This window comes from Musca autumnalis, unplaced genomic scaffold (assembly GCF_047663935.1).
Source record: "Musca autumnalis isolate F117 unplaced genomic scaffold, ASM4766393v1 scaffold_5, whole genome shotgun sequence".
Taxonomy (NCBI): domain Eukaryota; kingdom Metazoa; phylum Arthropoda; class Insecta; order Diptera; family Muscidae; genus Musca; species Musca autumnalis.
Genome location: NW_027412088.1, coordinates 209011694 through 209027996, shown reverse-complemented (window position 1 = coordinate 209027996; position 16303 = coordinate 209011694). Strand labels below are relative to the sequence as shown.

General features: G+C 36.3%; 1 protein-coding gene across 10 annotated transcripts in view; it reads left to right on the top strand.

The window, feature by feature from the left end:
* Nucleotides 1-16303, top strand: part of LOC141387003 (uncharacterized) — a 321944-nt gene that overhangs the window by 230886 nt on the left and 74755 nt on the right. The gene's annotated exons all lie outside the window — the stretch shown is intronic.

Here is a 16303-nt window from a genome sequence, read left to right as displayed (position 1 = left end):
AAATTTAGATTTTGTGAAGAAAATTGGTCTGAATTCGGAAAGAAATTCTGAGAAATTCGAAGAAAAATTTAGATTTTCTGAAAAAAAAATCGGAAAAAATTCTTAGGCTCTGACGCCTTTTATATTGACACAACACAGAACAAGCTCCACCCCAAACGCTCTAATGATTTCCCTGTTGTTATCAATGTGTTGTTAATAGTAAAACAATCACGGTGCGCCTTAACTAAATTTAAATGGAAGGTGCTTACACCTGCGAAGTTTTTGCAGATTCTGAAACTACAATGCTCATAGATGAGAAATATCAAGAAACAAAAAAAATCGCCGGAGGGATTTTCAAATAAATCGCGATTAAAATTCACATTTTTTGGGGTTCTTTAGGTCTTCACAATTTTGCTTGGAAACCGCGAGGCCTATGTAAATGGGCATAAAGAAAATATTGTAGCTGTGAAAATTCCCCACAAGATTGACCTTTACGATATTTTCGTAGGTTTCACCGTTTTTGAAATATAGAAATTCAAATTGAGACAATGACCGGACTGTATCGCCTACTTATAAAACAATGTCATTACTGCAATTTCCCAAATTAAACTTATATATCTTGAAAATGGTACAACTTAGGAAAAAATAAATCATGCAATCTTGTAGAGAATTTTCACAGCTTCAACATTTTCTTTAGTCCCATTGTGATATGACTTGCGGTTTCCAAGTAAAATCTTGAAGACTTAAGATAAAAACCTAAAAACTTGAACTTAACCTCTATATCTCATAAATGGTAAAACCTACGAAAAAACCTAAAGTTCAGTCTGGTAGAGAATTTTCACATCTACAACATTTTCTTTAGACTCATTTCGATACGACTTGCTTAGTAACCGCAAAATCGTGAAAACCTAAAAAAACCCTAAAATTGAGAATTTTGATCGCGATTTATTTGAAAATCCCTCCGGCGAATTTTTTTGTTTCTTGATATTTCTCATCTATGAACATTGCTGTTTCAGAATCCGCGAAATCTTCCCATCTAGTTAAGTTCTCATCTATGAACATTGCTGTTTCAGAATCCGCGAAATCTTCCCATCTAGTTAAGACGCACTGGGCATGATATTGTTTTATAAGGAGGCGAAACAGTCAGTGCATTGTCTAAATTTGAACTTCTATGTCTCAAAAACGGTAAAACCTACGAAAATATCATAAAAGTCAATCTTGTGCAGAATTTTTACAGCTACAACATTTTCTTTAGGCCGATTTACATAGGACCCGCGGTTTCCCAGCAAAATCGTGAAAACCTAAAGAACCCCTTAAAATGTGAATTTAAATCGCGATTTATTTGAAAATCCCTCCGGCGAATTTTTTTGTTTCTTGATATTTCTCATCTATGAGCATTGTAGTTTCAGAATCTGCAAAAACTTCCCAGGTGTAAGCACTTTCCATTTAAATTTGGTTAAGGCACACCGTGCTATGTAAACGACTTCTACGAAGTATATTGAATCAACACTAGCTTGAATTATATGTTCCATTTTATTTAAAAATTGTATATGCGAATTTTATAGCCAATCACTTTGTTTTTCGACAACAACCGAACAAAAATCACTAACAACCCAGAAAAAGTTTGCCTCCAAAGAGGAAGTTAAATCATATGTACAAGTGATTTGGAAGTGCATCAAATTATGCATTTTTCACTCATTCTTTTTACAAGAGCGTGACCCCGGAAAGAGGCACTCCATTGCACTGCATTTTAACTGACCCTTTGGCATTGCATTTTAACTAACCCTTTGGGGTAGAATATGATACAGTCCAAAGCACGTATTTTGATACAGAATGGAATTTGTGCAAGCCATTACAAAATATCCCAGAACAAATAAAATGCATTTATTATTTGTGTAAAACAAAAATATTAAGAACTTTATTACATTAACACAAATTATGAAAATTCTCCATTGAATTCAATCGCAACCATGCGTGTTTCCTCCGCTCTCCATTTAATCCAAGCTGGACTGTTCTTGCTTCATCTGCTAAATGGGTTTGATATTGTCTCCCCATCACCAGTTAAGATTTCGTGACTTAACGAAAAAATTTTCGCAAATTAAATATTTTTTATTTTATATTAACAAATTTTTGAAAATGTTAACACGCTCATCTCTTTTTGGAAAATGTATGCCGCTGCATCTAGAGATGTACAAACTGATTTATGTACTTGTAGGGATCTCTAACAACTGCTAATAAAATGCTGCGAATGGAGTGCCTTTTTCAGGACTCCGTTTGGACTGCATCCGGGTGCTGTTAAATTGTGAGGAATTGGAGTGCCTTTTTCACGACTCCGTTTGAACTGCATCAAAACATGCCGTGAAAGAACTAGCACTACTTCCAATTTATTTTGCTGGGAATAGCGATTAGATATAGGAACGAAGATTCATCATGCTTGCTAGTGTTCATTTTTGTCATTCATCATGCAACTACAATGTGTACTGCATTGTACAATTTCTAGGAAAATATTAGAGAAATTGCCAATTTCTAAAAAGTATTCAAAAAATCTCGGAAAAATTCAAAAATCAGAATACGTCACTGATTAAGCAGTTTTTATTTTGACATTTGTAGTATTTTGGACTACAAAATTGAGTGCATTATACAGTAAAATCACGCTAAATAGAATGCCTCGTAACAACCTGTTAGACACTTGAGGTTCTTTTATACTTTTTTTAATCCCAACGTTTAAAAAATATCGAAACCCATTAAAAAATCCATTAAATTGTCATTACAACTTATTGAGATTCCACTTTATTTAACTTTGCAATGTAACCACCTACTTAAATAGTTTTCCGAGTGCGCCGGCATGTGTTTGCTTTTACCCTGCATATTTATTGAAGTGTGGTTGTGTTGTGTTTGGTAAATACCTATCACCTACATTTTTATGAAGTGTTAAAAAAGTGGGCATTTTATGACACCATTTAAAGTTTGAAAACCATAACCTAATTTGTTGCATTATTAATTGAATTGTCTGTCATTTATGTAAATTATATTATATAATATTTACATTTTCATTTATGCAAGGACATTGTGTCAGTCCACTGCTACCCAAAAGCATACCCACGAATACATGGGAATGTCGACCACAAAAAATCAGTGGAAAAGCAGCAACAAAACGAAAAACGACAGCCTATGAGATTTCATTTAAATAATGAATTATTATAGAATGTAAATGGATGGTAAATATGTGTGCGTGTGTTTTATACACATACACATAAACAGGATGCAATTTAAAACAAGCAGCACAACACAGACACAAAAACGAAATGAGCCATCATATTTATGGATATTTTATGTACCACAAACGACGACTACTTATGTCTGAACGATGGATGGTATATCCTGTTATGCATTGATATTTATAGGCGGATATAAAGAGGGAAACGATATTTTACAATGAAATTCTAGCGACACACAGGAAACATTTCAACGTAATTTTTCCTCTTAACATGAAAATATTATTAAAAATTTTTACTTTATGAGCCAGCCGCCGCGTATGGTGTATTCAAAGTTGCTTGTCTATTTTGTTTCTCTTTGTTGTGCATTTTTAGCATGCGTTCGTGTGTGTGTTTCCAAAACGACCTGATGGTGGCTGTAAATTATATGTTTGTAATAATTTATAAAAGTAGAACAAATACAAATTACCATGTATAGATAAATAATTGACAAATTTATTTAGGTAATAAAGTAGACATTAAAGAGAAAATTGGAAATAAATTTATTTGGGAAATATCGCAGTTAAAAATAGGACATTTGAAATGAAGATAATATATTGTTCACCAACACGTATACGTGCTGTCGTTATGTATACGCGTTGTGGTCTAAAAATGTTGAATGGGGTGTTTGATTTGGAATACATATTCTACTAAAAATAAATAGATAAGCAACAAAGTTTATGACGAAGCCGTCGACAGAGAGTTCTGATAGAGGTATTTTGTTGTATTTGTAACATTTCTGAGTACTTTTTTACATACAGTGCTGCTCCAAACATTTGCAACTGAGATGCCTCCATCACATTTAATCAATTTTTAGGGACATTTTGGGTTTCGAAATATGGTTATATTTGTAAGTTGATGCCTTATTGACCCTATTTCCAAGATTTAAAAATTATTATTCAGTTATTAAAACTTATGTGTTAATAAATAACGGAGGACTACATGTTTTAGTCTGCCCACAACATATGCAACTACGTGGTTCGAATATCTATTACATTATCTTTGACAAGGTTTTTGTATTAATTGACATACGATAGTTTCACTGTGTGTTATTTTTTGAGTCATGTCGGCATACTTGTCTGTCAAAGGGTATAAAATGTACTCCTAGGTGGGATAAAATGTACTTTACATGACAGCTTTTTGCACCCTCCTTCTGATTGAAAACACTGTGCAACACGAAAATTATTAACCATATTCTGACACCGCAGCGTGATGGAAGACCAAAAATGAGAAGACACGTGTCTCGCCGTTTTTCCCTATCTCATCAACTTTCGCGGTTATAGGCCTCCAAAGGTTTGAGGCTTTGATGTAAAAAGGGTCATTTAGTCGGGGCTATATCTTCCAAACCGTTAGGAAATTTGAATTTATCTCAGAGGCAAAGTTGTAGCTCTTGTCTTAAAGAACAAAAATTGTGAACACATATAATCCATCAAACTTCATCTGTAAGGTCAAAATCGCCATAGTCAAGTTTCTTTTAAAATTTTTTCTCAAGTTTTGTTATACAGCTATCAAAAAAGAGTTCGTATATTCTAGAAAGATGTTTATTGAGATCTGAGGTATATTTTTGTATTTGGTTGTTTGCTTCAAAATTGATCGGTTTGATAGCTGTATAACAAAACGTGAGAACAATTTTTAAAAGAAATTTGACTATGGCGATTTTGACCTAACAGATGAAGTTTGATGGATTATATGTGTTCACAATTTTTGTTCTTTAAGACAAGAGCTACAACTTTTATCCTGAGATAAATTCAAATTTCTTAACGGTTTGGAAGTTATAGTCCTGACTAAATGACCCTTTTTACATCAAAGCCTCAAACTTTTGGAGGCCTATAACCGCGAAAGTTGATGAGATACGAAAAAACGGCGAGACACGTGTCCTCTCTTTTTTGGTCTTCCATCACGCTGCGGTGTCAGAATATGGTTAATAATTTTCGTGTTGCACAGTGTTTTCAATCAGAAGGAGGGTGCAAAAAGCTGTCATGTAAAGTACATTTTATCCCACCTAGGAGTACATTTTATACCCTTTGACAGACAAGTATGCCGAAAACAAGAGATGTCAACATTTTTAAGAAAAACAAAAATTATGGCACGAAATTTATATCAAAGATTTACAAAAATGCTTATTTTTTAACAATAACGAACAAAACGCAGTCCAAAAGTAAATACAGGAACAGTAACATATCTAAAATTGAGCAGGATAACGCGTAAAAAGTGGTCAAATCGCCATAAAAAGGGAAAGATGTGAATGGACAATGGAATACAAGGGATTATCAAATAATCTTACGAATTAGTATGCAGGTCTCAAAGAGGTCATCAACGGAAGTTAAAACAAGTAAAAAGTGTCAGTCAGCTTTGTCGACAGATATATACCCTCAGCCAATGTGAAGCGAAACTTTCACCTCCGGACAGATCGAATGTATTTAAGGTCTCTTCAGAATTTTGTGGCCCTTTTTGAACATTTAAACTTGCCGCCAAAAATGTGGATTAGAAATTAACTGCACTAAGACACAAATGTTGAACTTTTGTAGTGCAGGTACCCTTAGGGAGGACCGATATGGGCCATTTTAGAAGTTAAACTACATTTTGATAAAATATTAGGAGATCCAAAGTTTGGACCAAATTGGTTGCCCCATTCAAGTGATATCGTCCTAGCATTTTAGTGAAATTTTTTAAATATTAGGGTGAAGTACCAAAAGTTGTGGACCGGTATTGCCCATGAAACTATGTTTGGATATAATATGACGAAGACCAAATGTTGGACCAAGTCGGTTGAACAATTCGAGAGTTATCGTGCTCTCAGACCGCCACATATGGTGACACAGGGGTTTTTTACACCTTTCGGGCTGTTTTCCCAAGAAATATGGACTTGCCCCTAAAAAACTTTTACCGTCGTAATGGAGGTAGCGAATGCAAATCGCTTCAACAAAAATCAAAGTGATTCGAGAGCAGGTCTTAAAGTGAACATATCCAAAATTTTGTGTGAGAGGTACCAGAAGGAGTAGACAAATATAGTCCATATTCGAACCTGGTCTATATCTGGTAGATATATTAGGATGTGCAAAGTATGGATTACATCGGTCACTCCCTTCAAAAGTTATCGTGCGTACAATTTTCCGAACATTTTTAAACTTTTGTGGTGGAGGTACCTGAAGGAGTGGACCGATATGGCTTATCTGCGAATTTAAACTAAGTTTGGACAAAATATTACGAAGGCCAAATTTTGGACCGAATATGCAGATCCGTTCGAGAGTTTTCTTGCGCTCCTACCACTACACACGGTGTCATAAGGCTCTTTGCAACTTTTAGGCTATTTTCTAAACTGAACTTATCCGAAATTTTGTGTGGGAGGTACCCGTGGGTCGATTGAGTCCATATTGGAACATCATCTAAGTCTGGTAGAAATTTCACGATGTGCAAAGTATGGACCAAATAAAAAAACATTATATTTTCCAAAATTATGAGAAATTCAATTATAGTTTTTTTTTGTGGGGGTTTTCAGATTTAAGCCACTGTAACATAGCCATTTGTTAACCGATTTAAAAAAATAATAACTTGTTCGAAAGATATTATTCGCCCATTTAAAAGGAAGAAGGATGCACCTTCTAAAGGCCAAAACTGCCTGAAGGAACATTCCAATACTTTAGCGATGTATTACAGAGTGTCTAATTATTGTGTTTGCTACAATAGTTGTCCTTGTGTTCGATCGAAAATCTCAATGGTTTGGCTGTTATATGCCAAAATGTCCACAAAACGTTGATAAAAAACTTAAAGTCAAAATCGGGAGGCTCGATTTTAACGCCTAGTAGACTTTTTTGCTTAGTTCAATCCCAGGAATAATAAACGCGAAGAGCCCATTAAGGTTTTCAAATCTCCCCGGCCTAGTACATACCCTTTCTAGCCTAAAGGCTGAGGGTATAAAAATGCTTAACACCGACAAAGGCTGACCCAATACCTAGAAGGTGTTATACATTGATTTGAATGTATTTTTATAGGCAGGTATTGTGCTGAAAGCATGAGAATAATAGATTTAAGAAATAACTGGGCATAAAACATGTCAAAATCCAACCATATACCCACCAGTAGTGTTGTATAATAGGGTATTTTGACGTGATACCGGCACTAAACGTACGTGTAACTTTTTGCATTCTTATCGGACTCGATCTGTTTAAGTGATCTAAATTTATATTGGAGGTTCCGGGTCTCTAAAATAAACTCTAGACTATAAAATATCGAATAAAACCTTGGTCTTCAACTGTTATTCTCAGAACACAGGATTCTAAAGGATATAATAATTTATTTAGTTCACTGACTTCATTAATAATGTGCCCAAATAATAAATAAAATTATTAACCAACAATATATTATAAAAACAAAAATAATGTCCCCAAATTTTGAATCAAACTTTCTCAGTTTCAAATGTTTTGAATAGGACCAAAAGTGAGTTCCAGCTTAGTTATATTATAATTTTGTAAAATACGTGCAATAATTACAAATTATGTTTTAAATCTTGAAAGGGTAGCCATAAACATACAAAAATATGTATATGGTAAATTTCAAATTTCTTTTGCAATTACATTGGAAGAAATGTTAAAAAAAATTTTGCGAGCACATCCGCAATTTTTGGAACATAGATGAAGAAAAAAGTCGTGGTTTCAAATCTGTTCGCGTTCACAAAATTGGATGCTGCGCTCCAAAGTTATGGGGGGTTTTATTCCCTTATAGAGAACAAATATTTAAAAATTCAATTTTTGCTGTAATAAGAAAATGTATATATAAAGCGTTAACAGCATTTAATATCTATCCGTAGATGCCTAAATATTTACTAAATGTATTTCTATTTTCGCGGAAAATCAAGAAATATGGAAAAAATCTTGGAGTAAATTTAATTTATTCTAATTTAAAGTCCAAATAAAACTCGAAAAAAATAAATTAAAAATACGTACAGATTCTAGAAAACGCGTAGAAAAATATGAGACCAAAATTTTAACGATAGGATTTATAACTGACATATTACAGCAACAACAAAAGACGAAAACTTATTGATGGAATATTATTTCAAAAATATATTTTTTTATTTAATACGAAAAATAGAAAAAACATTTTTGGGAGTTATTCTACTATTTCGCTAAAATTCGATGCAAAGACTGACGGACTTCGCTGAAACTTCTTCAGGGAAAATGCGATGACAAACCCGAAAGTGTATTTGCATACTTTGATAAACAATAGGATTATGAAATAGAAAGTAATATTAAAATTACAACCAAAGAAAAAACATAAAAGTTAAAAAACGTATAATTCGCGAATTCGTTAAAATCAGTTAAGGCGCATGCGCTTTTCATATACAGCGAGTGCATCTCTATCAATATGTAGCGATTTTTCCACTTTTCATTCAGCGGCAAAAGTGTGCCGTCGGCTGCATCTTACTGTTCAAAAAACCTTTATGTGGGTAAAAATTGCGCGATGTACATAAGATTATAAGGCGCATCCGATTTCAGTGACCGCCTATAAAAAATACGTCATTATAACAAATTTTAAACAAATTCGTCAAGAACCGCGGATGTGCTACCAAATTCTATTTTATACGAAATACGAATATTACTCCAGAATCTCGGTAGTTTATGCCACACGGTTTTGGAAAATAATATAATCGCGTATAAAGGATTCCATTTATGTAAAAATAACCAAAGAAAATCGCGGTTCAATGCGCGGAATCATCGAAATATAATTTTGCAGTATTTCCTACTTTCAAGGTATCTATAACCGCCGATTTAGTGGATGGATTTAAAAGCGGAAGGGTTCATTAGATCCGGCGCGTAAAAAAACTAAAATCACGCGGGGTTCAAGGGTACCTGAGTCACAGTTGTAAATTTTGAAGCCAAAAAATAGGTTTTTAAAGAAAATTTACGCACCAAAATTTCAACTTTGGACTCCTATCACTAGGAAGCTGTATGAAGCACACTCATAAGATATACATCAAACGACGTGGAATCATGAGTTCTACAATCCAATAAATAGTTTGGGTAATTATCTGGTTGCGCCCTCCAATTATAAGAAAAATTCAAAAAACCCAGATTCCAAAACTTCAAAATGTCAGCATCGATTTTAGGGAGATGCCGTGTATATATCGAAAAGTCATACATTAGAACCATGTTGCCCAAGGGGTATTCTTCAAATCTTTCTTTGAGCTCAGGTATTAATTTTCCGTGGTTTGACCAGAAATCAAGAAAGAACACAAAAAAACTTGTAAACTTCAACACATGTTTGCCCATTTTTTAATATTACCACCAACACAGCTTCCACATAAATTATTTGTTATGGTTCATTTTATGCGACCCCGGCTAAAACGCTTCAATTAATACAAATATATTCATATTGTATAAAATATATTGACAGTTCGCGACTTATTAAATGGTGAACCTAAACTTCAACGATTGTAAAACATTTTTGAATATTACCATATGCATTTCAATCCATAAATATCCTCAGGAACATAAAAATATTGATAAAGTCATCTCAGTTGCAACAGTTTTGAGCAGCACTATGTCCTTCCAAATTGCAAAAAATGTGCATTGCTTTTTAACGTACATACATATAGACGTATTAGTATTGTCGTCATGTATACGACCTAATTTTTTTCGCTAATTCTCTAGAATAATAATGAATAATAAAACCTTATCTTATTTATGGAACAGTATATGTAACTCACATAAATTCTCATTTGTTTTTTTTTCTAACAATGCCACGAACTACTTTACACTTTCTTAAGCCACAGTTTATTGAAACTTGCCGAAGAAACTAAAACAAAAACAAGTGTTTGTGTATTTTTTTTCTTTTTGCTTGTCTGTAGTTTTTTTGCTGCTGTTTTGAGGATTATTTGCCCAACAAAGTTAATATAAATCCAATTATTCCATAAAACCATATCTATTGAATACTAATGAAGATATTTTCTTATATTCGCTGTCAATACTTGGCGAACTTGTACAAAACTGCAAGATAAAGGCGACAAAAGCAGAAGATGAAGAATAAATTGTTGATACATAATCCATAACATGATAATCTCTTTGTTTCTTTCTATCCGTTTGTCTCTCCAGTTGGTAGTATGTCCTGTCTGTCTGTTCTTCCCTGTGCGTTGTTGCTGTACAAATCTTTGTTTTATAAATCCTTCTGTATTTTGTGTTACACACTTTGCAAACTTTTCATTTGCCATTATGATGATCTTTCCAGACATTATGGGTCGGGAGGGGGTTGTGTGTGTGGTAACATTCAAACGCACAAAAATAGGTAGTAAATAAAAACAAAGCAACAATGGTTGCAGAGGCTAAGGAAAAGTTGTTGTTGTTGTCTGCTGTTGTTTTGTTTAGATTTTATGCATTCATTCACTCATTCACTACTCGACTCGACTACTCATTCCGTCATTTGACATATTCTATACATTAAAGTTTGTAACTCTTCCGCTATCGCAATAATGCAAACAGACAGCCAAGCCAAGCAAATCAGCAGCCGGCATGTCGGAGTCAGATATGTATAGCCTTCAACTACTTCGTCGTCGTTGTTGATGTCGTTCATAGTTTTTCTTCAAACCACCTTTAATAAAGTCATAAATATTTATGAAAAACTTTAGTTCTACGCTTTTTTGCCTTTCCTTGTTTTGTTTTTAACTTCCATTCTATTTCCAAGCCAAAGAATGAAGAGTCTATAACATTTTTTCCCTCTTTGTTTGTTTGTTTGCCAATGCAAGTGGCAACTGTACTGAGACATAAGTCACTCGAAAAAACTTTTCAATTCAATTATGAAGTTAATCGGCTTAAAAAGTTAAAGTAAAAGTTGTTTATGACAGAATTGTGTGTGCGTGTGTGTAACTAAAAAGTCGAGTTATTGCAGGTAACATATGTCAATAAGTTTGCAATATTTCTAAGCTAAAAACTGTCATGTCACTGCATGATGTTGCATCGGTTTCAATATGTATGCAGCATATGTATCTGCACAAATCTTAGGAACATCGCAGAGCCCGTGCATAGTGACAGAGTGTACAAAGAACAGATATTTGTGCATTATATGTCAAAAGTAGATATGTATGACATTTTGAATACGCATAGTGAACCAGTGAAAACAGTGTTACATACTTTCCACAAACATACCAGAAAGGAATGCCAGGTGTTATTTAAGACCAATGATATTCGAGCCCATTATAGAGGTTATCAGGTTTATATCGGTGAGCCCGGGAACTGTGCCGAACGAATACAACTCACATGTGCTCTTGATAATGGATCGTTGTGTATACCACCTATGGGTTGTGCTAAGCCTATGTTTATTTACAAAGGGAAGATAAAACATGTTATGCACGTGGTGTGTACCAACTTATCTTCCTAGTTAAATTGTCTTCTTGACATAAATAAACTATCATTTTCTTTCGAGTGTAAAACTTTAAAAACAAGTTTTGTTTCAGACAATACAAGCGATGATCTGAGTAGAAGATGTGGAAGTGGAAAATAAAAATAAATGAAAAGCCATTATAATGAGTTAGCTGTTGCTCATCAAGCCATAAGTTCTTCCTGTTTATGCTTCGCTTAAATGATACCAACTACAACAACAACAACTACCACTACTACTACTAGCAAGAAATAAAGCATCAGCCGCGCCAGCTGTAAAACAACAAACATCCAAGCAAACAAATTATAAAACACCATAAGTTGCAGCAGCGACAGCAGTAACATCGAGTGCTAGTAGTGGCCCCTGTCCCAATGATAGTAACACAATAATAATAACTAAGAAGCTAGACGAATAAAGTCCTGAACAAAGGGAATGAAGAGAAGGCTAAAGAGAAAGCCAGCTCTCAAAGTGCAGTGGGTGAACAGAGGAAATTATGCAGTTCACTACCACCACTGTTCAGGGTAACATCTTTATGTTTGCATAGCGCAGGATGCAGGTTATAAAAAATACTGCTAAAGTTTATTATACCAAAAACAAAAAACCGAAAGACTTTACAAACGAATGAATGAATGGTTGCAGGAGTTTGATGATGGCATGGCAATGTTGTCAGGTGGAAGTTAGAAGGGATTGTCACTGTCGAATGCTACTAGTAATGAAGAGCTTTACAAGAAAAGTAACATTTGTTTTGCTGAAAGGAAAGGTTATCATTTTAGACTGGGGAAAAGGTTAATGATCTTTGAATAAAAATGCAAACGACCTTTTTATATATTTTGTCAGTTTGTTAAAAAAAATAATCAAAATAGGGGACAAAATTCAATTTGAATATAATTTAAAGTGTTGAGCTGGGGAAAGGACTATTTATCACTACGGGATAAAAATTATGTCAACAATATTCTTGACTTAAATTAAAATGTTAAGTGCTTGAAATAAGATTTTATCACTTGCCGAAGGGAAATACATATTTCTGAAAGCGACTAAAGGTATCACCATGGCATGATTTTATTTAGATACACCCCGACATATAAGTGCAGTCGTTAATTATACGCAACTGTGTAACACATTCTCAGTAGTTAAAATTGAGCACATGTCTCAGATTATTAAAGCACAGTTTAAAAAAATATATAGAATCATTTGAACTACATCGTCACAGGTGTTCCTTCCCCAGGGCCCAATTTATTGATGTTACATAAATTTAGTCCAAAGGAAAGTTGTGAGTTTATCGAAGATCTATAAATTTCGACGATGTTTATGTAGCATCAATAAACGGCGCTGGTAAAGGCACACGTTACCCTATACATATGTCATAAGAATAGATTTAGGTTTAACGAGGCGCGACTGTAATAAATACTGCCGCTCCACTCATAGACCAAAGGTCCATTGTGTTCATCCTGTAAGTAGACGAGAAAAGATAAAAACAAAGTGTGGTATAAAATAGATAAATTAATAAAGTTAGATGGCCATATTCCTCTCGATAAACCCGACAACATCATTTAAAGCCGTTTCTACCGATTTGCCCTTAGTGTAGGCATGCTGGGCAGAACTGATTGATGAAATTGGTAGTTTGCCTCTAATTTCAAGGTCCAATAGTCTTTCCAAAGTTTTTAGCAGAAAGGATGACAGACTGATCGGCCTATAGTCTTTTGGAAGTGTGTGACTAGGTTTTCCTGCTTTAGGAATGAATGTCACTGTGACTTCTCCCCATAGAACCGGAATGTATGACAAAATCAAACACGCCTTGAAAATACTCTCCAGAGAAGGGATAAGCAACTCAGATGCATTCTGCATCATCGCAGGTATAATGCCATCTGGTCCGGGAGATTTATAGGGTTTAAATGTGTTTAAAACCCAAGCGATCTTTGGGCGGCTTATGATCTCCTCGATATCACTCCTGTCCACCGTGGCAGCGTTACGTATTATTAGATCGCTCTGGAGATCGCAGTTTGTGAAGTGAGTGGTAGCTAGAAGATCAAGGGTCTCTAGATCAGAGTTAGTGCATGTACCGTCTTCACGTTTTATGCTTCCAATGGATTTAGGGTCCTTCGAATGGGGTCCTTCCCATGATTTTCGCTGTTATATTTGTTGAATGCTTCTTTATAAGCATCCCAGTCTGTAGATAGTTTAGTCTTATTGGCCTTATTGTATAATTTCCTGCTAATCTTCCTTAGTTCGCCAGATGTTTATTACACCAAACTGGTTGGTATCTCTTACCTGGATAAGTAAGTGGGCAAGAGGCCTCATAGCTGTCCCCCAGAATACTTGTCACGTGATTTACTGTTTTTTCAACTTCATTGACTGGGGATAAAGTTTTCACTACACCCAGTTTTGAAGAAGAAAGTTCAGTAAATTTATGCCAGTTAGTTTTCCGGGGATTCCTATGCGGAGTTTGATGAATGCCGTCTAAAGCGATGTAGAATAGTATTTTCCGATGATCGGAGAAGGAACACTCGTTGGATACTCTCCAATCACAGACGATCGATTCGTCCTTGTTTATAAGGGTGAGGTCAATGACTTCCTCCCTGTTCCTGTTTTGAAAAGTAGCTTTGTTTCCCCTATTACATATTCTGAGATTATATTTTCATATAAAGTCAAATAAGGACTCACCCCTTGCATTCGTGTCACTGCTACCCCAGTGGAAGTGGTGAGCATTGGCATCACATCCCATAATGATGAGGCTTGTGCTCCCCATTTCTTTTAACAGCAGTTCAACATGCTGACCTGGTGGGTCAGGGTGCTCATAGGGCATGTAAATAGATGTGAAGATAGTGACTCGTGTAGAGTGGTCTTCCATCCTAACAGCAGTTATGTCTCCTCCACTGAAATTAGAGAGGAGAAGTAAATTAAGATTATTTTTGCCGACTATACATGCTCTTACCTTACCTCCATCGGAGGCGGCGAAAGTGGTATAGTTTTTGTCATTCAGTCCAGCAACCCTGTTCTTGTAAAGATAGGGTTCCTGGATTAGGGCGATGTCAACTTGGTGTTTTGTGAGGGTTAGGAGGAATTCGGCCGCAGCAGCTTTGCAGTGATGCAGGTTGATCTGCATGCCTTGGAGCGGTGCGAAATCTGATCCATCCCGAACCAAAATGCAGTTTTCCCTCACGTTGTCGTAGATAGTCCTGGCCATTGGCATCGATTGATACCCTAATGGTCAGGCCCACCTGGTCTGGGTTTGAACTGATTAGTCTCCAATTGTCGGTTTGGAGATTAGGGTTCTGTTTCTTGAGAATCGTCAGGATGCGTGCTGGGTCCACTGAGGGCGGTGGCACCCATGCTGACATGATTCTACCACAGGTGATCTCGTCCACTGACACTGCCGCGAGCTCGCAACCCTCCCAAAGACTGCCAAGGCCATTCACTATGGAGACAAGAAAGTTTAATGATTCCTTGTTTTCGCAGTTTAATCTTAACGCCTTTGTAGAGAGTGGCACTCCCGAATTGTTGGTGCTATCCCCTTCTCCCGAGAAGATTATATCTCTTAGGCGTCCTTCGAATAGCCTCCATCGTCTTTCCCTAATTTGCCCTTCGGAGGCAGCTCTGTCTATGACTGCTATGCGAAGGCAGTCCGGAGTCAATGTACGGGATGAAGTTGAATTTTTGCGATCTTCCCACCATGCTTCGAACCTTTAAAGGGCACTTTGTGGCTGGGACCAGCTTTTTCGGCTGCCCCGGCGATTGTGTTCCCCTTAGGCTTCGATTTCGAGTGATGGACAGATGAAGTAGAGGGTTCGCCTGCCAGACTCCTAAAAGGTTTCTTTGAGGAAGGATGTGGTTCCTCAGTTGATCTTGCTCTCTTGGCCGAAGAGGATGGCTGAGGGCGCGGACTAGCTTTTGGTTCCTCATCTTTATTGGACAGGCCTTATTTGGCTGTGTTCTTCCTGTGTCCTCATTTTTAGATTCCGCAGGGGCCGCATACACTTTGATTCCTGTGCTGTACGTTTCAGCGGCGGGAGTATGTGATGCTTCTATATTCGTCCTTTCCCCCAGTGAAGGCAGCGGGATTCCTTCAATCCTATTGGACTTCTTGGGTAGCTGGAGGTGGGTTCTCTCGAATTTCTCCACTACTTTAAGGTTCAACCGCATTAGTTTCACCTCCCTTTCCGATAGTGAAGAGGGTTCCCTGCCTACAAATTTCCTTAGGAAATTCAGCGACCTTCTGTATCCGCTTCTTCTTTTTGATTCAACGTAACGACGGCGTCTGGCGGTTGTGGGAGTGCTATCGGAGGTGGTTTTCATTGGTCCTCCTGCCTCAACCGCATTTTGCCTGGTTAGTCTTAGTCTATCGGCTTTGGCCGACGAAGGATCCTTCTCGATATACTCCTTTGTTGGATCCACGAGGTCCGAGCTCACAGGATTACATATCGAAGACTCATGCCCATCCGACGACGTTTGAATGACAGTCACGTCCATTTCATCGTCCGATGAGGATGCGTATTCGATGTTGTTAGCGTGAGAGCTACCTTGACTGAGTTGCAGATTCAGAGTCTTATCAAGAAGGGTTAGTAGGTGCCTACTTTGCTCTGTCAGATAACCGTGGATTTCAGATAGGTCCGATACCAATATGTCGTTCCCTCCCGAAACTACAGTCCTAATAACCTTAGGCTGACATTCGCCAGTCAATGCTTTATCGTTATAATTTTGAA